This window comes from Manis javanica, chromosome 4 (genome assembly GCF_040802235.1).
Source record: "Manis javanica isolate MJ-LG chromosome 4, MJ_LKY, whole genome shotgun sequence".
Classification (NCBI taxonomy): domain Eukaryota; kingdom Metazoa; phylum Chordata; class Mammalia; order Pholidota; family Manidae; genus Manis; species Manis javanica.
The window spans coordinates 56,168,613-56,195,822 of record NC_133159.1 but is presented as its reverse complement, the minus strand read 5'-3'; the positions used below and the strand labels follow the sequence as shown (position 1 = coordinate 56,195,822).

Genomic DNA, 27,210 nt, shown 5'->3' with positions numbered 1-27,210 from the left:
AAAGATTTGCAAAATCTCAAACAATGCCACTTGCCTCACTAAATATTTTTTTCTTTGGAAAAAGATAATTTGTTTTTAACAAAAAATAAGTTATTTATGTTAACATATAAATAGTTTTTTAATGTTATTTTAAAACAAATGCTTTTAAAGTATCTCAATTTAACTTCTAATATGGTAAATACTGACAGATATAATCCAAATAAACAAAAGCTCTTTGGATATTCAGTAATTCTTAGGAGTATAAAGATGTCCTGTAGCGAAAATGGTTGAGAATGTCTGAGCCCATTATAAATAGCAGCTCAGAGTGCATGTGCTGGAATATGAAGCGAGTGAGGTCAACAGTAGTTCATCATAGAGCTACCTATAGTGGGGAGGAACCGGAAAAAGCTATGCAGTTAGCAAAATGACCTAGTACAGTTAATAATAATGAACAGTTAGCACTGCTGAAATGATCAACTTAGTGACATCATTTGTGATTATGACAAAGGAAAATTAGGAAATTAAGAAATGTGACCAGAAAATGTTTCCAATATATCAATATTTATCTATATATATGTATAAACAGAAGCAGAACACTGAATTCCAAACACTGTGGCTGTAGCAATGTAAAACATGTCTGCACAGAGGCCTACAATGGAATGTGGAAAATGGAGGCTTTTCTTGGGAAGTCACATAAGAAAATTTATTTTTTACAAATTATTTTTAATAGTGTCCCAAAACTGTTTACATCATGACTATAAAGTGGGAGTTAAAGTTTGATTTCTTCTGTGGTTAAGAAGCTGCTGAAAGGTTGGGGCACTAGAGCCGTGGTTGTCTGATCACTTGATTAAATCAACAGTTGACTGAATGTGTCTCAGTTGCTGTAGTAGCTGAATCCCATCAACTATAAGGCCATAAATTGATTGTGACTATCAGCTGTGACCACGGTCAAAAAAATATAATCGTCAATGGGTGTGCTTCATGCAGATAAGGCCAAACTGTATTCATACCTACACAAAATGTCTCATTCTCATTTTGATTCTGGGAGCTTAATTTACAAAGAGAATTAACAATTCTCTTTATTTTAAGTGGTTTCTATGGATACCTTCTATAAAGCATTTCATTCACATCTATCCAATTTAAGCTTCTCATTTTAATTTAAATACAGTTTTCATTCCTCCAGAATCTATATATGATATCTATAGTTCATTTTCTGAAAATAACCTATGAAAAGCATTCATGCACACAAAATTTTCAATTTATGTGTTTAAAGGTTTAAAAAGAAAGAGAAACTCCTACAATATAGAATTCATAATCTCAGAGTTGGAAGTCTATTTTCATTGCTTTATAATGACTCAAAACCTGACCTGTAATCTAGAGAATCATTTATATTTCTTTGGTCATTATTGGGTGTTTTTTTTCCTTTGTTGATCTTATTTATTGTTATGTTGCAGTTTTTTACTTAGCAGAGTTGGGACTAAAACTTTTTATGTTCTAGTGCAGTTAAAAATTCAATAAGTTAATTAATAGCACTTAGGTTTCTACTTAGTATAGGAAAATTGAACACAAAATTTTTTAAAGACTCAGGTAACTGATAATATTGCCAACATTTGCTAATAGAATAAGCACTTTAATTTTTTTAAATTTCCTTTTTCCAAGAAAAACTATAATACATAAACTTGTTAGAGAAGAGATCTGGTGCTGTGCCCAGCTGCAAATCTCTCATTTATTTATCTGCTCTGCAAACTTTATATGCCTCAACCTGGAAGCCAAGATCTTCCCCATTATGACTCCAGATGACTGCCAATTTTATCTACCAGACCTCCCTGTGCAGACCTATTATTCCATAAATAGGCCTACTAAGTTCTCCAGGGAGTACCCTTGTTAAGCTCTGGCCTTTACTCTCACCATTCCCTCTCACCTTGAAATGCCTCCTTCAGGCCCTTCAGTGTCTGTTAACTGAAATCCTATTCAGGCCCCCAAGACCAAGTCTATGTCCCTTAGGAAACTTCTTGATCTTCCCAAACAGAGGGGGCCATTGTTCTCTTAATGGCCGAAGCACTGTTATTACTCTATGTGGTACACTGTGTTCTGTAAGATTCATTTGTATATTTGCTTTCTCCTCTACTTCAAAATAAAAACTCCTTAACAACTTTTGTTTTATTTTTAGTAAGTGATTCATAAGTACAGTAATTACACAATTCAGAAAGACCAAGTGATAGTTAAGGACACATGTCTGCTTCTGTCACCCTCTTCACTCAGTTCTCCTCCCCCGAGGTACCCAATGTTACTAATTCCTTGCGTATCTTTTCAGAGGTAGTGTATGCCTGTATAAGTGTGTGCATGTCATGTGTGTGAGTATGTGTGTGTACACAAATGGTAGCATATTTTCATGGAATTCTACAGGGTGGACACATAATCCAGTGGAAAGTGCGTGGGGGCCAAAAGCCAGCTCATGCTTCTGTTGTCAAACTGTAAATTCTGTGGCTTTGTTATGCACATCCTACAGATAGGGCTTTCTTCAGATACCCACAAGTGACTTTCACAGACGAGCAGTGGTCCTACTGTGTACTTTTATTTCATTCTTAATTTTAACTTCATTGTAAAATATCTTTGTCGTTTTCTTCACTTTGCACTGTTACAAGAAAGGACTTACATTAGAAATTTATGTTTAAACACCGTCATCAGGAACAAGATGAATTGGCAAAGCCTGTTCTCAAGCACTGGCCTATTTCTTTAGACTCACTGATTTACAAGTCATCAGTGGATATACTAAATTGATATCATTGTTTTCAAATGAAATATTCCATGAAAAGACTTTGGGAAGCATGAAAATGCAACAATCATACTTATAACGGTTTTATTCCTTTTTGAAGCAAGAATTTTAAGAACATTTACTAGGTTAGCTTATTTGGAGTTTATTAAATCTTAAAAAAATTCAATGTGATAATTCTACCTTTTTCTTTTCCAAATCAGTCTAAGATAACTTAAAAAAAAATACTGTTTCCATACCAGAGGGCTCATTGGGTATCAGTTGCAGAACATGTCAAAATCAAAGGCTCTTATAATTCCAGAAAAAAATTATCTTTAATGTTTCTCACTCCAGGGGTCCTCCTTTGATGTGTTCCTGCCCTCATTTTCTATAGTTAAATCTAAGCCTGTGTTTCTTAGAAAATTCATCATACCACTTGGGAACCAAGATTTGCAAGCCAGGACCATGGCTCCCGGATGAGAACACAAAGACTCATTCTTATATTCAACCACCTATTTGTATTTTATAAACCTATCTAGATTATAAGCTTTAGATTCCCCTAAGAATTTTAATTTAAATGGCCTTGTCACTCTGCTTGGGCTTGTTACATTTAGGTCAGGTCTCTAGAAGATAAGGAGCCCTTTCCCCATGGCCTATTAGGTGGACACATACATTTTTTTCTCATGTCATAGACATTTAATACTTACTCCTATTGGATGACCTTAAAAAAAACTAAGATTTTAGAATTTTAAGATAAAAATCAAGTCTTGTGCCAATCATCATCCGTATACCCAACGATGACCTTTATGCCCTTTGGTTCACCTCTGACCTCGGGCTTAGGGAAAAGTGAACAAGGTGTTGAAGAAGATGAGGAACAGAAGGAGAAGGAGCAGCTCTAAACTTAGTGGTTGGTTTTTCAGGTCCCTAAATGCTAGGGCGTCAAAAGTGCACTTTCAAAACAGCGTGCTTCGTTTAAGGTAAGATGTATTCCTGGCATATTTTTCACAAAGCAGTAACAAGTATTAAGACATCATCCCCTTTCTCTGCATTGAAGGGGTCCAGAATACACCACTGTGTCACACTTGAGCTGAAGGCATTTCAAAAGGATTTTTTCTTTAATTCTTTATCAAAGAGCAGAATCTCCCAAAAGAACTCAGTTGTCATAAAACCCCTCTCTGAGAGCAGCCAGGAAAGCTTGACTCTCATCTCTGAAAAATAGAAATTAGCACCACACCTAAACTGACAACTACACAAACTATCTCCTATCTGGGCCCACTTATCTTCCTAAAACTCATTTGTTTTCCAGTAAGTGCCCTTCTCCCCATCCCCTAGAGTGTTAGTACATAAGCCCCAAATTGTAACCACCTCTTTGAGTCACATTTTTTTGTGAGCACGCCTGTACATTGTACATAAGTGAATAAAAATCTGACCTTTTTGCTGATCAGCCTTTAATCTGATCAGTAATTCATAGATCCCAAGTACAGAACCTAAGAGGACAGAGGAAAAGTTTTTCCTCCCTGACAGTTTGGCCATGAGGATGGGATGGTTTGCTCCAGCGACTGAAGCTGAAACCTCAGGACCGCTGGTGAAGTTGGCAAGGGTAAGCTTTCCTTAGCAGTCTGTCACCTGGATGACTGCTTGGAGGCCAGGTGAACAAGGGTAGTAAGGACTTGTCTTTGTCTTTTCCTTCTAAATTGACATTGGCAGGAGAATACACGTGAAGGAACTAGTTTTGGGGAAGTATGACTCAGGTGGCTCAGGTTTGGACCTCTCTTGGCTGTAGATCTTTTCACTCCCAGGGATAGCCATTGTGTCCTGTTTGTCTCATTTTGTGTCCGGACAGCATGGCTTGGATTCAGTGAGAGCATTCTCTCTCGGGGTTTACACCACCCAGAGGGTACAGATTGTTGGGCCTGCATCTGCAGGCAGCTAGCCATTAGGTTAGGGGTCTCAGGAATCTATAGTTGGCTGAACAGACATGTGGGAGTCTGGGAACCCCATTTGCACCACTGCCAGCTTTCAGGAGGCTTGTCCCCTTTCCTCATTGCCTTGCTAGTGCTGAGAATGCCAGTGATACTGAGGGCTTTTATTTTCTCTTTGGCCATCTTTGGGGGTGACTATGGATCATGTTCTGCACCCTTTGGTGCAACACCTCTTACATCCATGGTTAAGCCATTAAAAAGGCTTGTTGGTTTTGAGTTACATTTTCCTGTGAACTTGCATATACACATATGTAAATAAAAATCTGTGACTTTTCATGCTAACTTGTCTTTTGTCAGTTTGATTCACAGGCCTCCAATTACTGAACAGAAGATAGAAGAATAGTGTTTGCTACCTGACAGCATCATTTTTTGCTAGGGAAATAATACTCACCCTTTAAGGTCCAGCTCAAATGCTGCATTTTTCCTTCTTTAGAAAATGTTCTTTTTCCTTCTTCTGACTTTCTAAGAAATTTGCTTATACTACTTTTAGAGCATTTCCATAGATACCATAATGATATTATGTTACTTTCTCATATTCTTATATCTGTGTTTTAAAGGCTAAGAGTTTATCTATCCTACCTTTGGATCCCCAGTAATACTAATGACAATATTTTGTGTATATAATAAGATATCGGGTAGGAAGGAAGAAAGCTTATCTAATGGCCCCAGTATTATGAATCTGAATAGTTTCTAAGGTGGTCAATTATTAACTGTTAGCCTTGGGCAAGTCCCTTTCCATTCTCAGCCTTAGCTTCCTCATTTGCCGAATGAGAATCATAGCACCAATGTGGAAACTTCCATTTTCTGGGTGATTAGATGAGGTATCTTTTCTAAGCATCTAGCAGAACGTTGAGGACATCAAAGACACACTGTCAAGTTAGTTCCTCTGCTCCTGACACCTACCTGAATGCATGTCTGAGCACTGAGGAATTCAGTCATCTTCACATCTGGGTTCTGTAGTCTCTTTCAGGAGCCTGCCCTCCTCTCTCCCGCCCAGATGAAAGTTCTCCGAAATGAGATTTCTCCTAAAGACAACAAACTCAGGGCAAAAATCCCCTCCAAGACCACATGGAATTAAAAGGCCAGGAATTCTGGAAGCTGCTGATGTCTTGTTTTAGGCATACGATTAGATTAGCTTACTAGGAAGGTAAGTATCTTCTGCATCGGCTGAAAGAGGAAGGTTTGGTGGTGGTGGTAGTGGTAGGAGGGGGTTGAACTGGTGGAGCTGGGCTTGCGAGAGGAGTGGGGATAGAAGAGATGGCCACACAGCATGGCTGAGCCAGCAAAGGGAGGACTTCAGTAATGTGAACAGTATGTCTACCTCTACAGGAACATATGTATTTGTGTGATTTTGTCCTCGGTGTGAATCTGCACGTCCATGCTTACGTCTGCAGGAGAATCACCCAAGAGAATCCATCATCCGTTCATTCATTCATCTGCAAATGTAATCAAATTAAATGAGCTTTTAAAAATGCTCCAGCTATTGCGGTGGGGACGGGGGTGGCAATAAATAAGCCACCCCTGCCTTTAAGGAGACTGACTCCAATTTGTGTACAGGCTGTTGGAGACAGACAAATCAGTGCTTTACGATGCTGTTCTATGATAGGTTAGCATGAAGTGCTGGGAAACAGTGAGCAAAATGCACTGGAAAAAAAGAAGTACTGAGCTAGGCCTTTTCTCCTCTGCAGGGTCTACAGATACATTTAACTTCATATATTCTCCATCCCATGCCCTCCCCACCCCAGAAATTTGTTTAGAAATAGAAACAAATTTCATGAGACCCTTTTATTTTTTTTCTTTTGCCATGCACTAAAAAGCCAATACTACACAGAATTTCATTTCTACTTTAGGGCCACCCATTTCCTCTGCCAATTTCAACTGAGAAAAATAAAAGTGTGACTTTTAGTTACAGCATGTCCTCTTGTTAGTTGTGATGAATCATAAACTCTTAGAGGCACCAGCATGGAGCCTAGCACATAGCAAAGGATCAGTAAATGTTCTCTACGCTGTGAGTGAGCACGTGCATGAGTGAAATGAGCATTTGTAAAATGCAGATTCCTGCTCCAGACTTACTGCTGTTGTGAGAATAGCCTGATGCTGGGCGTGGCCCTTGAGAAGCACTTAATACACGGTAGAGAGTATTGTTATCATTATTAATATCAATAATTACAGTTTAGTGAATTATACCAAAGTAGTTAAAATACTTATTTTTGCTTTTAAAGTCGAGAGAGAAAGAAATGTGCAGACCATAATTAAAAACATCTGGGGCACTTTACAACTCTGTTTTCCAGACTTCTGCAAGAGCACCACATACTGTTTCCTTCTTTTAGCCAAATTCCAAGATCTAAGAGTTACCCTCTGGGAGAGAACATGCCATTCCAGCAAGTGGCCATTATCTTGCACCCAGTTCTGCTCCCAGTTCAAGAACACCTCCCACACAGTAGGTGCACAAGAAATTTCTTTTAATTAATCAAGAAGATGTCATTTGGGTCTTAATCTGAATAAAGAAGTTTACCTTATCTGAGTGGAGAATTGTGCATCCCTCGACAGCTCTTCCTCAGGCTCCCTGCAGAGAAAGAGTATCTCTAAAAGATTACAGCTGGCAGGCAGTAGGTGCTTTCAAAAAGTTTGCTTCACAGTGGTGGGATTGGACGTATATAAAGGACAAAAGGGACTATATATATATATATATATATATATATATATATATATATATTTTTTTTTTTTTTTTAATTCCTTGTAATTAAAAACATTTTATGCCTAAAAAAAGACTAAAGCAAATATAACAAAATGCTAACATAAATTAACTTTTCATGTTGTAGGAATATATATTATTACTGTTCTAAGTTCTATTTCTATATATTCTATATTTTTCAAAATTTTCAAAGTTATAAAAAAATATGTTGCCTAGATTTGATCAACTAGAAGATGTGAATTAAAAGGTCATCTTTCACAAAGGCAAAAGTGGTTTCTACTGACTTTTTTTAAAAATATGGACCCTTCCTACATCCCTGACAACAATCCCAAGTGTCAGATATTACTATGTTCACTTTACAAATTAAAAAAAAGAAATGAGACACAGAGAGGATAGCTAATGAGCACAAGATCACACAGGTGTATGTGGTTGAACTGGGCTTCAAACCAAGCAGCCTGTCTTCAGAGCCCTTCTTTTTAAGCACTGTCATGATGAACTGGAACCACTGAAGTTGTCAATATAAGATGGAGCACCAAGAATGTGCTGTCTACTGTCTTTTTCCTAAGTCAAAAACTCATCTGGAGAACTTTATGTTCTTGCTAACAGTGTTTCTTTTTCTTTCCCCATTATCACCTCCCTTAAGGAGCCTTTTTAGGCTTTTATTTCCCTAATCACCCCCTCCCCATGGACTTTCAATACCACAGATATACTGTATATCTATTTATGTACTCTGAAGGGCCACAAACCATTGTAGTATCTGATTTTTCTCACCCTCTAAGAACCAGATTTTACCTCCCTGGTGACAATAATGTCCTCTGTTAAGAATGCATATTCCAAGAAGGCCAATATCAAGAATTTCTGTAGGACCTTTTATATTGCCACTGTTTATCCATGTTACAAAAATGTATTATGAAACAAAAGCTCCCACATAGGCTGATGTAGGGAAAATGAAAGTTCCTATGGCTAGGATCCTCACCTGACCCTAAACCTGATGATACAGTTGGCCTACTGCTAGGCTAATGTTTCCACATCCATAGGCAATAAGCTATTATTGACTGAGTTATTATATAAAGAGCTCTGCCCACTGTTCTGGGTGGAGGCAGAGATGGAGGTGGATTAAGGATCTGCAGACTGCTGGACACAGACATGATTCTAAGGTTCAACCTACCACTGGAAGAATAAAGCTGGGTGTAAACCCTTTTACCCCAAGAACGTTCCGTTGTCATTTCTCAGTCTCTCTGAATCCATAGTGAACTTCCCTGGGGATGAAACCCTGAGGCAAGACAGCTGAGATCATAATGGAAGAATTTCGGTTCTTTCTCCCAAGCTTCTGAGACTGTATGCCTGAGGGGTGGCTGCTGGTGCGTTTTGAGAGAATGGGTAATAAATAACACCGAAGTAACTGCCTCCAAGCTGGAGATTCTAGTGGTCCTTATTATTGAGAGTCAGTTTTCGATTATGTGTACTAATGAGGTCCAGCAATAGGATGGGTAATTAAAATCCACAAAGAATTCCCAAACCTCAATTTAGAGAACTATTTCAAGCTCCTTCCTGAGCCTGTGAACATGTGAGAGCCAGACTGGGATAACTGTTCATTTTCTTCTATTGTTTCCAGCCTCAGATGGAGCAGGAATAACGGTCAAGCTATGTTCAACTTTTGTTCATTAACTCAGGGGCCTTCTCTCTACCAGGCACTTTGAGAGTCCCATTCACTGAGGTGTCTGGTTTAAACCCATGTGCGCCATATGGTAGGTATAATCCTTTCTATTTTAAAGATGTATACACTAACTTGTTCCGAACACTCCAGGAAAAATGGCAAAACCAGGGTCCAAACTCAGGTATTTTTAATTCTACAGATATTCCTCTGTGGTATCTTCACAAGCCTTAAGAAAAAGCTAGGCAGACATGGAAAATGTTCAATTCAATTGAATTCAGTGCATTTTGAATTGCTGATTCATTTAAATGTTAATTATTTGAACTTTAAAGTTAGACAAACAGATTTATTTCTAATCATGTGTCCATCAGTAAGTTTCTTAACTGCTCTTGTTTCACTCAACATTCTAGTCAGTAAAATTTTTGTAAGGACGATGAAATGAGACAATGTTTTCAAGCACCTAGTGCATATCTGCATCCAGATACACTGTTTTCTGCCCAGTCCATCAGTTCAGTCCTCACATCATTCATTTGGCTTTTGTCCTATGCTGCCCTGCGTTGTTACCTGTAATTTTATAGTATCTCTCAGGCCTTCTTTGATGAACTGTAAGAACTTAGCGATCAGGAGCCATTCACAAAGGGGTTCATTTCTGTATTTTTTCAATGTATGAAATTATATACACTTCACATTGACACTCCTAAAATAACAGTTCTAAGCCAATTTTAGCTTCTACATATCACCACATGAGCAGAATTCCCACCCTCAAAAGGTGGTGCCTCTTAACAGGGTGGCATATTTTCTTGTTTGTTCTAGTATATGAATAGTTTATTACTTTTGCTCTTCTAATTTTATAATGAGTGGAAGGCAGTAACAAAAACGTGATAAGTCAATATGTGAGATAGAAGCTATTCCCTAGGAAGCAGATCTATGGCATCAAATGGATGTTTACTGGATTCCAGCCCATATCTGTGTTCACCTTTGCTCGTAAGAATAAATAAAAGGCCATCCATGAAACACTGGGAGTCCACTTTCTCAGACTCTGCCTACAAGGAGGGGGGTGGTGGTGGGGGATGAAGAAATCTTTAGGTTATGAATTGTGAATCTGTGTAAAAATCGCCATTATGATCCAACACCCAGCAGAGTTCAAGTCTGAGAGAACTCTGCTGGGGTAAAGCTCATAAAGACTGCTCGCTCAAAGAGAGAATGACAAGAGTTCAATTTCCTTTGTTGAAAAACAGTGTTTTTTAAATGATTATATCATAAAATCATCATTATCTTGTTCAATCTCCTGCAGAGTCAAATCTGAAAATCCTTTTCCCCAAATGAAAATATTTGTTTTTTTCTGTTTACAAGATGTCAATTTTAGAAAATTAGTTCTTCATGGATAGGAGTATCTATTTTGTTCACTGATATGCTGCAAGTACACAGACCAGTACCTAGCAGAGAGTAATCACTTAATAAACATTTACTGAAAATTCAGGTAAACTGAAATTTAAAGAAGACACTATTTTCAATTTCCTCTGTGTTTAATAATCATGTGAGCCTTGTATAGCCCTGGAATTTAACGAAACCTAAACTGGAGAATACACTTAGGATTTTATTATTTTAGCTCTTACAGGTGCAGAAAATACCTAGTTAGGTTCTGTCTTCCTTTAAGCATGTAATATTGATCAAGCCACTAAAGCTCCCTGAACCTGATTTAAAATAGATAAATAGTAGCATATTTATGTAGCAAACTATCTGTATATCTACGTCACAGAATTAGGACAGTTTGTAAAAATACATACAATGAGCAAAGACAAATGAAATAAACTGGATAAAGAAATCCATAAATACATATAAGTTCTAAAGAAAATATAGGTTAAATGAAAGGATATGGCAAAGAAGAAAGCTGTTTTTTTTCAACTGTAAGTTAAGAAATGGCACCAACTTATAGGCTGATGTGAGTTTAATGTGGTACTCATGGTTAGGGCTAATACATTTTAGACCTTTTAATATAGTAGTTGTTACAATCATAATCTTAAAGATGAGTGGGGTAACTTCATGTTTCCTACCTATATGCCATTTGTGGCATTAATATCCCCTCTCCACTGTAATCTTCTTGGTGGCTGTGGATGGTCAGTGGGATGTCAGTTGGTACTACTGAGGCTGACACAAGATGTGTAGTACATTACATGCCAAGAGGGCCACCACCAACCCTTTCGGTTCCTACACTTCTGCTAGGTCTCTCATCTAGAACTGGGGTCTATTTTCCTTTCCTGTAGATCTGGGATGGTCTGGTGACATACTTTGTCCAAGAGAATAGAACAGAAGCAACACTGCCCCAAGCTTTGGGAAGCATTGAGACTTATGTTTTCACTCTCTCGGGAGACCTGAGATACCACGTAAAGGAGCCCAGCTACCTTGCTAGATAGAGAGGCCATGTGGAGAGAACCAGGCCCGGCCATCCCTAGCCATTCCAGCCATTCCAGCCACCCCAGCTGGAGCTCCAGACATGTGAGTGAAGACACCTGAGATCCTCCCACTCAGGTGAGCCGCTGGGCCAGTACTATACGGAACAGACATGAGCTGCCCCCACCAAGCCTGCCCAAATTGTAGAACTGGGGGCAAAATTATGGCTGTCGTTGTTTTAAGTCATTAATTTTAGGGATGGTTTCTTATGCAGCACTAGATCAACAGAGTGCTCTAATAATACCCACTTGGCAGAGCCCCAGTCTCAGAAGTGCCTTAACCAATACTGGCTTGTTTTGTCTCGCCTTTTATCTCCTGTCTGAGTAATTTCCTCTTTACCTCATCAATTACCACTCTACTACCTGTCACTGTGGATTTTCAAGGAAGATCAGTGATGTTGTGAAAAAGGTTTTGACCTTTGATTGATGCTCTCAAAGAAGACTACTAGGTGTGAGGACTAGGTGAAGACAGTATTTAAAATTCAGAGTTGTTTGGTGATACATATAGAAATCTGGACCCTCCATAGACCAAATACCAGAAATTGATGTTTCTGTGGCTTGTTTCCATGAGGCAAGAAGGAAGGAAATGATATTACATACTGGTATTGCACAGGAATGCAACCTCACTGATTACGCAACCCCTTGGAAAGTGATAAAAAAAATTTACACACACACAAACATGCTCTTTTATTCCCAATTTTTAATTATTGTGTAAACAATATTTTAATGACAAGGAAAAGAATAAAATAAGCCACAATCTTAGCACCAAACGCAACTATTTTTTTTATCAAATTCTTTTCCAGTCATTTTCCTTGTGCATTAACTGTAAACCTTTATTTTTAGCTGGTTAATTATTCAACTTCTCTTGCACAGGCAAAAAAATGAACCCAAAGCAAAAAAGGAGGCAGGAAAGCGAAAGCAAGGGAATTGTGCCCACTATCTCCATAGACACTTGGAGAGAAGGTGTTAATGGTTAATTTATTTTTTCACTTTTTCAGTCAATGAACACTATTGGAAGTATTTTAAGTACTATCGATTTTCTGTGTAATTACTTGTTCAGTGGTCTTCTGCCCAATTAGACTGTAAGCTATATATAGCCAGATAAGTTTTATCTTATTCATTACTGTTTTTCTAGCATTTAATATAATGCCTAGCACTTTGGAGGCATTAAGTAAATAGTTGTTGATTGAAGCAGGGGAATTGCAAGTCTGGAGAACACATTTACTAGAGGAGAGATGGAAAGGAAGAAGAAGAAATGGTTGCTGTTAAATTAAATAGTGGGCAAGAGTCTATATATTAAAGGGAGAGCATGCATGCCCTGATGTACTTGAAAATAAATGTGGTCTATTTGATTAATGCTGCTAGTTAAGATTTGGGTCTTCTGGGAAAAAAATGGTGATACTATCTCCAGAGACATTGTGTATTCAGTTCATTTAATATTTATATTGAGCTTCTTAATTCAGCATCCTCAAGGAGACCAAAAATGATCATTGGAATGTGCAGCGATACCCAGGAGGGTGGGGTCAGAGCAAAACCCACTCTCTCAGTCCCAGATAAATCAACAAAGATTGAGTTAAATTTAGGTACTCTCCCAAAGGGTTGGGGGAGTACTCTTGACTATTCAGAAAGGAAATATGCTTTCTCATCTCTTCCTCCACAATAATCCTGTCAGAGGTTTAAAAAATAAATTTGCTATTATAAGAAATAAAAACCATTCTAAGTTAATGTAGAGGTCCAAAAAGACCCAAAATTCAATGCCTTAAATAAGAAAAAGTTTTACTGTACACTCTCATAATAGTCTACAGGCAGGTAGACCAGGCTAGCAGACAGCTCTGCACAACAAAATAATCGAGACCTAGATTCCTTCCATCCTGTTGATCCATCACACCCCACTAAGGCAGTACTTCTCAAATGTTAATGTGACCTGAGGATCTTGCTAAAATGCAGATTCTGGTTCAGCAGGCCTAGAATGGGGCCCAGGAGTCTGTATTCCTAAAAAGCACCCAGGTGAAGCTGATGCTGCTGGTCCAAGGACTGCACTTGGGGAGCAAGGCCCAGGGACACTGTCATGATCTGCACTGTCAAAGCTGGGTGGCTGGCACATCTTGATTTCAGTTCTCAGGAGGGGAAAAGAGAACAAGTCCAGGGCAACACGTTTGCTTAAAGCACACAATGTAGAAATAATATACACACTTTTTGCTCATACAAAAGTCAAAGACTTAGTAAGATGGCCAGGCCTGGCTTCCAGGGGGCTGGCAAACATGCTTAGCCTCTAACTGGCAGCCATGTTACCAGCAAAAAAAGTGTGTAATAGAGGGGAAAAGCATTATTACCACAGGAAAAGACAGATGGCTATTGGGGAATGGTTAGCAGTCTGCACCACAAATACTAAGGAGGAAGAGCTTAGAATTAAGCAATAGAGATGAAATGAAATACCAAGAATGTACAAGCTAGATATTAATCTGAAACCTATGAGAATGGCTTTAACCAAAAGCTATTGGATCAGAAGTCAAGGGGCACTGATAAAGCAATCCATTTTCAATTTTCAACGCCTGGCATGCTTTGCTTGTCTGCATTTCTATGACTTGTTCTTGAGGTGCGCAGACAGTACGACAGGTAGCTGGGAATGGCTTACGAGTATTTTAGAGACACTGAGTGGACTCTAACATTTACCTCTGGTTTGAGAAAATAGATGTAAAAATCAAGAACATAGCTAAGATTTCATTAAAGACATTAGACCAAATATATGAGATAATCCAAACATAAATTATGAACTTCTGGACATATTGGACATCAATTTATATCCCTATGACCACCAGTTTACCCAGGACATATTTTGAAATTTGTTTCTGACAACATCAGAAACAAAGTTCATTGTCCAGCCCCTTGGACTGGACCTTTTCCTAGAACATTTTGGTTGAGTAGTAAATTTTAGGAGCTTCCAACAAAGATAGTGGCATAGCCTTTGCTGATATCCCCACCCTACTTCAACATTTAGTTATCTTCTGTTTTACATAAGATCTTGTTTGCATCTTATCTAGTTAGAGTGACCATGCTGGAACACTTCTGAGATTGAAAAGGCATTGTTAACAATTATGCCAGGACAACAGGTGTAAACCAGGACTGTCCTCGGTAAACCAAAGGATATATAATTAAGGCTAGGTAATACATATCACATTTTCTTTCTTAATACATACATACATACATACACACACACATATATATTTATTTATTTATACTTACATATAAAAATAGTTTCATGTAATTATACATATATGTTATATATATATATTATTTCTTAGAAGTAGGGAGTATTAATTGGATTAGCAAAGCTCTTTAGGACTACAATGAATAGTCAGTTTCAGACTATTGTTGGCAATGAGAGTTTGTTTCAAGTGAGTTTGTTTCAAGTAGGTTAGGTAATAAAAGTAACGTGGAGGTGTGATGGAGAGCTGTGCAATCAGTGACTGTTGATTACTCCTGTACTTTCAAAAGTGGGATATTCATCAGGTTAGAGTTCAACATCATTCAGGATATAGTCTGGGTTCATTGTTCCCCCTTCTCCATGTTTGTTTTTTGGGCAGAGATATTGCCAAGTCATCTCAAGGCTCTTGGCCCCCTTCACATCAAGCCCATTCAAGTTTGCTTATTTAGTCAACAGTACCCAGAAACATGGATGGTTTAACTTAATGAAAATGTTACGAACTTTATGTGGACTTTTTGTGGGAAAAAAAACTACTTGAGGATCCTTTCAAGTCACTGTGGGCACACAGAATGATGTGGCCATCTCTCTAGTAAGACAAACTTGGTGTGTTGTATATTTCCACTTATGCTTTTTCGCTTTAAATGAAGGAAGCGTAAAACTTATTGGGGTATTCAGAGAGGAAATAACACCCTTTCTTATCTCTTTCTCCATATGACTCTGGCAAAGGGTTTAGAACTAGAGTGTGAATTGTGGTCTTATGTGACCATAAAGCTTATTTGGTCATTTGATTACTCTTAGATAGGATCCTATGACCAGAAGCAGAGTGCGTTGGGAAGACAAAAATACAAATACTATCCTACTGTTGAGTGATAAAAGCTGACAGACTGATGTAGAATGTGTGTGGAACTTAACCCCAGTGATACCGACAATCTGAACAGCAGCTGGCCTCCGTGGTGAGAGCTTGGGTTGTGTCTGGAGAAGGTTATATGGAAGGTGTTAACTCTGAGTCACATAGCCTAGAGAGGTATAAAAGAAAGCATTTTGCAGGAAAGGGAGCTATGGTTACAGCGTGGAAAAAAAATGTTGTCCAGTGGAGGCATGAATATGACAAATATATAAGATGGACAGAAAAGTGAAAATGAGGAGCTGAAAAGGTCCAGCATCCCTGTGTATGACTTGTTGAATATGGTACATCCACTAGAGAATTTTTCTTTCAAAGTGGGTTCTGACTTGTTTCACCATAGTGGAAAGTAATCCTTAAACAAGTTGAAAGGAACCAAATATGAATTTCTCATTTCATAAAGCATGTCTGGACATGGGAGTTCCCTTCCATAGACTCCCTGCTGCCTGAGTTAGAGGTATGAAGCTGCCAAGGAGGCCACAAATAGGCAAGAGAGATGGTAGTTTGGAGGAGAGCTCCACTTGGGCATTCACTCTTTCCTCGTGCACCAAACACTGCCAGCACTTGCAGGAGCCTTTCAGTGTGCTGCTGCCAGTGCAGTGGAAACAGGCAATAAGGCTTTGTGGAGTGAATGGATGATTGGTGCTTTTATTTCCTTTTACTCCCTTCAACTGCAAACAGCCTGGAAGCCCAGCCATTACTGTCTCTTACAGCTGTGCAGGGACCAAGGCTAGAGGTACAATCATATGTAAGGAACTCCTTTCAGTATTTTCCACAAGCTAAATAAACTTTCATCTATTCATCTTGCTAATGTCTAGATTCAGTGAATTTTCTTAATTATATTTTCTTTCAGTGTCAGCAGGACCAGTTGCTGGGATATAAGAAGGAGCACATATAGTTAACCAATTTGAATCAGGGGTATAGAACCCAGCTACTAAGCATGGGTCAAGGGCTTCTTATGGCAGAAACCAAGTAGCTATTCACCAAATCTGCTTTTTCTTCTCCCTAGAACATTTTCCAGTCTTGTTTGCAATTAAATGTGATCATGTTTTAGCTAATGGAATGTGAACAAAAATGATATATGCTGATTGTAGATCTATTTAATAGCCTTCCATTCCTCTGGAACATACAATTTTCATTTTCTTTTCTATTTCACTGGCTTGGTGACAAGAAGCATAGTGACCCAGGATACCACAGGTTGAAGACAGCAGAATCACAAGATGAAAGAAGCCCTAAATCTTCATTTGGAAGAGAGCCATCTGTCAATCAGATACATACTTTGGATTTTATATGAGTGAGAAATAAACATCTTTCACATTATGTCACTGGGATGCTGGCATCTATGAGCTAAAGCAACTAGCATCATTCTAACTGGCTCACATATGCATTAAGAAAGAATCATGGAAATTAGAGCTGAAAAGGGCTTCAGAAATCATCAAATCCAGCTCTGAATATTCTGAAGTGTAGCCCACTGTGATATAATGAGTTATAAGAAATACAGATTTGGTTTCTCAGATGACCAAATATATATTTCCCAGGTGTATTTGGGCTTCATCCACAGCTCCTGGAAACACTTCAGAGCCTTAAAGTGAAATGGGTGTCTTGTCATGTTAATGAGAGACTTTTGGACCCCACCCAAGAACAGGGACTGGAGGTTGAATCAGCCAGTGGCCAATGATCTGGTCAATCAATCATGACTGTGCAATGAAGCCCTCACAAACACCCCTGTGAGATGAATTGAGGAAGCAAAACTGGTAAGTCTGATAGTCAGAGGAACTCTTAATTCAGCCTAAAGGTGGTAGTTTAAGGCTGGCCTCTCTTCTGATTGATCAATACCTGTACGAGTGTTAAGAGGGAACTTGAATTAAAAAAGTAAATGTCAATTTGAAACCCAGTTCATTCTTGATGAGGGTAAGGTAAATTTAAAACATCTTCATTATGTTTTGAAAGAGGTAGATACACCTTTTAATGCCCTAAACAAATGTGATTTACAAATTGATTAAATTGCATAGACTTGCCCTTGGTGCTGCTTAAGGCATAGTTTGGAGTCACTTACAAAATGGATAAATGAATCACCCTCCTCCACTGCTCCCCTCCCTGCAAAGAAATCCAACAAATGTAACCAGTGGGTGTCATTAAAGCACTAACCTTTACTGCACAGAGGCAGGCAGCATGTATGTCTCTCTCCCTAAGATCCATTTTCAACCAAGAACACAAACAGATCCATGTACCTAAGCCTTTCCATTCCCTTGAAGATACTCCTGAATCTACATTCCCTGAAGTTTTGAAGAAAGCAACTTGTGAATTGATAAATGTTTCCATTTTTTTGATTTTGAAACATTTTAAGCTAGTGATTAATAAAATGAAGATTTTCCAGCTTTTTAAACCAAACATTAGAAGCCCTGCTTATTTTCCTGGTGACTGATAATTTTTCTTCCATTTGTAGAACACAAAGAAAAGACAGCATGGGAATCAGTTAATTCAGAAATTACTCCTCTGTCATTCGTAGAGATAGAAACCAGATATATAGACAAAGAAACCAAATTATAAGGAAAACAAGACATTCAGAGAAATCAACCACTTCTGTCATGACTGAATGACTGAATTAAAACAATAAATTACTGAAGCCACTATGTCTCCCAAGTCTAGGCATAGCTTAAATAAATGAAGATTAAAATTTGAATTACTCCAAACTATCAGATTATTCTTTTGGTACTTTTTACGATATACTGATATCTTCACTTACTATATTTTAGTATAATATTTGGGGTGAACTTGCTGTCTTTTTACTTCAGAAAAATTTTCTACTCACATATACAACTAAAATTAGTACTGCTTTTTCAATGTATAATTTATAAATTTTCTTTTAATTAATAAATAGAATATTATAAAGTCATTTTTATCATTAGAATACACATTTATGTGCTAAAATGTTGATTCCCCTGCTTTGCAAAGAAATATGAAATGTAAGAATTAATAGTTGCTGACTTTGCTGTTGTCCTCAACTGCTCAATTCCACTGATCTTAGAATATTTTGATGAAATCTCTTTTGGCAAGATACCATACTTCTGAAGTCAGCCTTCATTCATAAAATTGAATATTTCTCTTATGCGGTCTCAGGGAGGCAACAAGAGCCAAATTATTCAACCTAGAAAGAGCCTGAATTACTCTAACAAAACCTAAAATTCATAATTTTGTTTAATTTTGTCTTATGCTCATTTTATGACCTTTAGTTCCACCTAAAGAAGAGAGTTAGCTACCTGATTCTGACCAGGAAAGGAAACAAAGGCTTATGCACATTTGCATAAAAAAAAAAGGTAAAGGTTTAAATTTCTGACACTAATATAAATATTAATATAGTTTGTTACTATTGATATTTAACAACTAGATCATTTCTAAAAAAGATTGACTAGTAACTAATATTAGTCAGAGGAACTCCAATAGTCAATGAAAATCCCCAAAAGGAAATATCACAACAATCTTCTTCAGTTTAATTTATGAAATCAATCATTGAGTCTGAAATCCACATGTGCCTCTATAGGGAAGATGAGTGGTTTGTGAACTCTGAATAATAGCAGTCAATCCACACCAAGGAATAGTTAAAACATGTTAGCATTCAGTGATTTAATTTATTTCTACCATTAAAATGATTATTTTACGCTAGAATCCCTTCTAATGTTCCACTTTCTTAGAAAAATCCTCTATTGATTGTCTCAACAAATGCAAAAGGTTTATAACTTTTTTCCCAAGAATCAAGGACAGAAGTTATTAGAAATCTTAACAGTAAAAACAATAGGCATAATTTCAATGAAATCATTGTTTTCTGCATGTTGCATATTTATAGTAGACGTTAATATCACCTATGAAACTCAGAAAAGCCTAATGTTTAAGAACACAGTTCTGTGGCAGAATCCTGGAATCAAATCTTGGCTCTGCCAATTACTAATGGTAAAACCTTCATCAAGTTATATAGCCCGCCTGAGACAGTTTCTTCATCTTTAAAATGGGAATATCTCATTGGAGAGTTGTAATGGTGTACAAAATGCAAAACTACAGTCCAAATGTGTTTCAAAATTTAGATAACATCTTTACAAAGGAAATATGGTGTTCATACTGTACAATATGCAACACCCCCAACAATCTGGGGAAATGCTCCAAAATCAAATACAATGTATCTGTCAGCTATTGCCTCAATAATTCCTCATAACCAAACACTCCAAAACTCAATAGCCTACAAAAGCAATCATATGTTGTTTTTATTTATAGGTCAGCTAGGGTGACTACTTCAGGCTGCAGGGCATCTGTGCTTGGCTAGGACTGGCTTAATTTGTTCCAGATTATAGTTTGGGGAAGCTCTTCTGCATTTCTTCTCATTCTTCTTGGATCAGTGATTTCCTGTGGCAGGCTTTCTCATGGTCAATCATAGGAACACCAGAGGCAAGCCAAACTCAAACCTCACAAGCACATTTCAAACCTCTGCTCTTATCATCTCCATTCATATTCTATCAGCCAAAGCAATATGGCCAAGTCCAAATTTAGGGAAATATATTTCAGCAGGAAACAAATAAATTTTTCCTGTTAAATACTCTAATCTAGTATACATATTAACTTTTTTTTCAGTAAAACATATGAATATATTTATACATTAAGTGGGATAAACACAAATTAGAAATACTTCATGATAGTTTGGTTTTCAGAGCTTCTTGGATTTTACTTCTGTAGATAAGACATTGTGGATCAGTAATATAGGGAAAGCACTTAGCATAGTGCCTGATAATAGATATACTTTCTCTGTGCTCAGGAATGTTTTCTGATCTAGAAATGGTACCTACAGACTTAACTATTGGAAGCCTTCCCCTTGTCATGCCAAACATACTAAAACGCATCTCTAGCCCATCTTGAGTATATGATTGACATTGAATTGTTACTGATTAGATGACATAATTCTAGACTGTAACTAAATATGTATTAATTTTAATTGATCCATTTTACAGTTTCTTTTGAATGTTGAAGCCAGCAATATTTCTTTAAATCTGGATTACATAAATATAACATAGTGTTTACTCTGAGCCACACACTATTAAACTTCACATGCATAGTTAATTTAATCTCATAGCCAGTACGTGAGTTAGACACTATCATTATCTTCAGTTTGACATCCTCACATAAGAAAACTGGAGCAGAAACACTCTAAAACGTTAATTGAGTTCATATACCTAGGAAACTGAATAAATGGGATTCAAATCCAGGGGTCCCCCACTCTCTTCTCCTTTCTTTGTGCTGAGCATTTTTGTAAACACAAAGAATCTCACAGCTTCTCAACAATGGACCAAGCATCCATTATGGCTTAAAAAAAAAAAGAGTCCCCATTTGCAAAGGAATCTAGGACTTCTCCAGCTGTCTTTTAAGATTTGGAAATCCTAGTTGCCAGTTTACTTTTTGTCAATGCCATTTATCTGTAAGCTCATGAAAGTCAGGAAGGCCATGTGATTTATATTGCAGATGTCTGGCATAATGCCTGCCATATAACAGGAACCAAATAAATATGTGTTGTACCCAATAAGTAAACTACAATAAGCAATTCATGCATTCTAAACATGGGCCTTTAAAGCAATAATTTGTAAAATTTCTATCAAGTCATATGGTTATATCCTCTCTTGTCCTTTTATTCCTACTCCTGAGAGGTGCTGCAGTAAAGATGGGCTCCCCTTTGCTCAAGGCAGGCAAAAAAGCCCCTGCTGGTACCTGATCGCTAATGTTCTCCATGGTGCCTTGGCTGTCTTCAGATGCTCCAGACCCATAGGAGACTCAAAAGAAAATTGCCTATTCAGTTGGATGACAGCATCAATGAAGACTCTAGGCCAGTGCACGTGAGCTGTGAGAAGGCCTGAGGAGCTGAGCCTCAGACATTCTTGCCACTCAGTCCGTGCATCTCTGTAATCTCTGTCCTGCTCTGTAATCTCTCTGCTTAAGAGCATGCGAACAATTTTCAAGCATATTAATTAAACTCCACATTCTCCATTTATTAACAAGTTCACATCACCATGATTTTAACTAGGGTGAAATAATTACTTAGACTTCAATAGTATTCTCCTAAAATAAAGGGAAAAAATGTTAGTATTAGGATTATACTAACATCTAAGGCCAGCTAATAATTAGTAACTGTTCCATTTTTCTATTCCCTTAGCTATCTGAGAATCAGGTTTCTAAGGAGATTTGAAGTGGAGTTGTGTTTAAAGTGGGATATTGCCCAATAACAGTGCTGTCTACTATATATTCAGCCCTAACCTTCAAGCCTAGATTGTAATTAAAAGAGGGCTATTACAACTGCATAGTTATTACTTGCTTCATGTTACTGTAGGTTGTTCGGTGTCTTCTTGAAAAATAAAGAACTCAGCTTTAAGCTGAGGGATTTTTCTAAACACCCCAGTATAATTCTTGAGTGTACAGAACTATGATTTGTCAGGTTTAAGAAGAAGATGAAATAAATCCAAAGATTTATGAAAGAAAAATAATACTGCTGAATAACTAGCAATTGAACCAACCAAAAGAGTCAAAATGAATTGCATTTATTTTTAAAGCTAGATTATGAAGAAATAGCAAATCAAAAATAAATAAAACAACAGGTTTTTATGCTTTTAAAGATTTCTCAGCATTTTTCTGGAACTTCACACATTGACACAAATACACACAAACACATACACACTCAAAATTGACACAAATTCTCCACTGATTCTAAAAGTTAACTGTTTTACTACAATTGTAAGACAGGTTTGATATTTTTTAAATTAACAGAGTAGAAATGTGTAAGGTGAAATACAGTTTCCCTGCCTTCTTTCCTCCCTATTCTATAATACCATTTTCTGGAGACAAATATTGGCAACATTTTCTTCCTTTTATAGCCATTGAAAAGATTTCACTTTTACTATTTGTTTAAGTTTACTAGAGTTTCTATAACAAACTGCTACAGCCTGGGTGGCTTGTACAACAGAAATTTATTTTCTCACAGTTCTGAGGGCTAGAAGCTGGAGATCAAGGTGTTCTCAGGGCTGATCTCTGCTGAGGCCCTTCCCTGGGCTGTAGATGGCTGTTTTCCCCAGTGTCTTCACGCACTCTCCTCTGTGCATCTCTCTGTGTCCCAATCTCCTCATATTTTCGGGACACCAGTTAGTTCAGGTTAGGGCCCATCCTAACAGCCTCATGTTAACTTAGTTACCTCTTTACAATCCCTATCTCCAAATACAGTGACATTCTGGGGTACTGGGGGCTGGGGGGGCTTAGGGCTTCCACACAGGAATTTGGGGGAGACCCACTTCAACTGTTAAACCAGAGCACTATTAAAAGCAATACAACGAAATTGTGGAATTTCTATACATATGTCTTTGAAAACTTTTGCAGGTACATGAGTCAGATAAATTTCAAAGTGTAGGTCAAAGAATATGCCCGATAGTAATTTGGAAAAATGTTAATAAGCTTCCCACAAAAGGTTTATAATAGGTTATACTATCAACAATACATAGAAATACCTATTTTCCTTCAGCCCTGAGCTTACCTGTTTAAGTGGATAGAAAAAAATGACAGTTTAAAAGGTGAATGTGAGTATCTTTCCATGTATTGTCTATTCATATTTTTTCCATGAATTCCTTTGTACATATTTATTGATTACTTATCCTTTGTTTACTTATTTGTGAGAGTTTTTATGTTAAGGATGCTTTGGCATATGTATTACAAATATTTTTTCCATTATGTTCTTGTCTTGCTTTTTGCCCTTTTTTTTACTGCATGGAGTTTTAAAATTGATTAAAATTTAAAATATTAAGGTATGTATTTGGATATTAACTTTTCCTATATAGCTTGAGGGCTTTGAAAAATGCTTAGAAAGGGCATTGGTGAATTATTTATGAATTAATATTATACCAAGTTCTCTTCTAGGTATTTTGTGGTTCCTTTTTTAACATTTGTTTCTTTTTTTCACATTTTAGTAAGGAAGGGGAAGAGGAAAAATCAGCTTTATGTTTTTCAAACATTTGGCCAGTCTTATCAACATTATTGATTGACCAATTGCTAAATTTCTGATTTATTAGGGTGTGACTTTTACCATTTCTTAAATTGTGATAATTATTCAGGATTACTTATGGATTCTGTCATTGGTCTGATTGATCTGTTTGTCAAATCTAAGGTCAAGGAAACACAGTTTTAAATATAGGCAGTCTCTAACTTACAATGGTTTGAATTATGGTTTTTCTACGTCACAATGGTGTGAGAGCAATAGGCATTCATGGAAACTGCACTTCAAATTTTGGATTTTGATCTTTTTCTGGGAAAGTGAGAGAGAGTATGACACTCTCCTGCAGCTCCCAGCCAGCCACAGGATCCTGAGGGTACATAACCAACACACTAATAAACATTCTTTGCCCACACAACCATTCTTTCTCACTTTCACTGCAATATTCAATAAATTATGTAAGATGTCAATACTTTATTTTAAAATAGGCTTTTATTAGATGATTTTACTCAACTGTAGGCTAATGTAAGTCTTCTGAACACTTTTAAGGTAGGCTAGGCTATGATATTCAGTAGGTTATATGCATTAAATGCATTTGCAGCTTACAATATTTTCAACTTACAATGGGTTTTCTCAGGACATAACCCCATCTTAAGTTGAGAAAGATTTGTACTTTATTTGTTATTCCCCTCATGATTCTTCTCTTTTAGAATTTTTTTCTTTATGTATATTTTTCATGTGAATTTTAGCACTACTTAGATCAAGTTTCAAAAAAAAAACCTAAAAGGCCTGTTCAGATTTTGGATTGAGTCAAAGATAATGGATGCCTTTTTAAATATTGAGTCCTCTCTCCAAATTAGTCATCAGGGAAATGTACATGAAAACTCCAATGATACACTCATACTTCCCCACCAGAATAGCTAAAATCAAAAAGACTGATAAATCCAAGTACTGATGAAGATATGGAACAACTGGAACCAACATTTTTAGTGTGAGTGTATGTTGGAATACTTATTCTACAGTATGTATTTGGAAAAATTATTCTACAGTATGGATTAACATTGAATACACCTACCTATATACCTATTGCCTAGCAATTCTACTTTTGTGTATATACCTAAGAGAAAGGAACAATTATGTCCACCAAAAGATGTATATGAGAATGCTTGCAGCAGATTTATTCATAACAGCCAAAACTGGAAGCCCCTCAAGTATCATATAAATTGTAATATATTTATACAATAAAATACTGCTATAAGCAATAACATAGGTGAATCTCATAGACATCATACCATGTTGGTGGGGTGGGGAAAGTAAAAAAGACATATTATGAAGCTCAAAACAGGAAAAACACAGGGTCAAAGGTGCTAAAGGTGAAAAGGGATTAGCACTGGAGGGTTAATTGACTGGAAGAGAGTACAGGGAACCTTTTGAGATGTTGGAAGTGTTCTAAATCTTGATCTGGATGGTTCCATGTCTTTTATACATCCTCCTCCCACCCCAAATTTGTATGTTGTAGTCCAAACTTCCAGTATCTCATAAAGTAACTGTATTTGAAGATAAAGTTGTTAATCGGGTGATTAAATTAAAAGAAGCGATTAGGGAGGGGCCCTAATCCAATATGATTGGTGTCCTTATAAGAAGAGAAGGAGACACCAGGGGGGCAAGCACACAGAGGAAAGACCCTGTGAAGAGGCAGTGAGAGAGTGGCCATGGCAGGCCAGGAGAGAGGCCTCAGAGGAGTGCCATGCTGCCGGCACCTTGATGTTGGACTTCCAGCCCCCAAATTGTGAGAAAATTAATTTATGTTGTTTCAGCTACCCAGTCTGTAGTATTTTGTTATGGCATCTCTAACAAACAAATACAGTGTTCATTTGTGGAAATTCACCACTGCATACATGTATGATTTTTGTTATTTTGGGCACTCTAATTTGAGCTACAAATTAGAGTCTCATTTCTAGATCTACCAATAAATTTTGAGCAACCCTGGATTTCTGCCTTCCCCTCTTTATACTCCTCCTTTCCCACATGGAAAACAGTGATAATTATAATTAGCCAGACCACCAAGGTTGTGAAGATTACTGAGATATCTTAAAATTGTACTAACTTAGTGCTATACAAACATAGGAGGTGTTATTATTCTCAGTCCAGTAATAAACACAGTTTCAAATAATAGCTTTCAAAGATCTATAATCATAATGAGAACATCATTTATCCACCCTTGTTATATTCCTGTCTCCCATGGCTGTAGGTCTCCAAAACGATCTGATAGAGACACAACAACATATCACTTCTTCAACCAGATGTATAAGCTTTAGGAATTACTAATTTTAACCTTGTCCATCTGTTTTTCCCTTTTTGTCTCCTAGAGAACACCTACTCATCTTTTAAAACACATCTAGAGTTCTCTTTTCCTCTGAACTCCTTTCTTTTTTCCAATATAAAATAAAGATTCTCTGTTCCTGCTTTCATCCAGTGTACTCTTATATGATAATACCATAACAATGGTAACTATTACTACTAACTATAGCTTCCCTTCAGGAAAGAGGTCATGGCTGAAGATAAAGGTTTGCCCACAACGCCTATGAGAAGAGATGAAGTAAAGAGGAGAATACTCAGGTATACTAGCATTCAGGGAGTGGGCAGAGGAAATGCAGTAGGGAAAAAGTGAAGGGGATATTAGAGAAGTAGAAGAACCAGGGAGTAACATTACTGAGGCTGAGGGGTTAAGGAGGGATTTTTTTCAAAAGGAAGAATGTTTAATTTCTGAGACATCAAGTAGGATGAACACCAAAGAGGTCACTGGGGATCTTTGTCGGAGCTGAGTTGGTGGAATGTTAGGTCTGGAACTGAGATTGGGAAGTGGGGCTACAGAGCGAGCAAATGTAAACTGTTCTTTCCAGAGTTTGATTAACAGTCAAAGGAAAGAAGCCAGTGAAGATAATGGATTAAGGAGAATGAAGGATTGAGAAGGATAAGATGGAGATGATTTGAGAGTAATATTGAGGAAAGCTATGAAAGGAGAGGATTAAAGAAGCAAGTATAGAAAGTGGTGGAAGGTAATTAGTAGTAATAACTAACATTTTTTGAGTGTATATTGTGTGCTAAGTACTCTATCTATTAAGAACATTTTCACATGCTAAACTCATTCAATCCTTTTTCTCACCCTGGTGGCAGGGGGCTAAACAGAACACATTCTCTTAACCATTATGCTATGCTGCCAGCTCTCTAAAATAGGTCTAAAAGCATAAACAAAGATGTCTTCCCACAACTAAAGGTGAATGCTATGACCAAGAGGTATTTTATTGCTTCCTTGGAGATCAGGCACAGGAAAATATTGATCAGTTTGGAGGCCTGATGGCACCTTTCTGCAACTTCCCCAGGAAAAGAGGATATCTGTTTTGAGAGGAAGATGAAAAGGCAAAGATCTGGAATTGCTACAAAGCCTGGGATTTTATAATTAAATTAGGAATTAAATAAGGAGACTTGTGAGTAAAACACAATCCTGTATCTTAAAAAAAATGTGATGTAGTGGAGTAGGTATGACCATTGCTCAAGTAACAGCAATATTAGGTAGCATGGGAGAA

The 27,210-nt window shown here is 37.3% G+C and overlaps 1 long non-coding RNA gene across 1 annotated transcript in view; it reads right to left on the bottom strand.

The window, feature by feature from the left end:
* LOC140848914 (uncharacterized) overlaps positions 1-27,210 on the bottom strand; it is a 53,659-nt gene that overhangs the window by 14,967 nt on the left and 11,482 nt on the right. Inside the window, exons 2-3 of the long non-coding RNA XR_012130207.1 lie at positions 7,229-7,279; positions 5,617-6,149 (exon numbers count right to left, since the gene is read on the bottom strand). This is a non-coding gene — a long non-coding RNA (uncharacterized lncRNA). The remainder of the gene's footprint in view (positions 1-5,616; positions 6,150-7,228; positions 7,280-27,210) is intronic.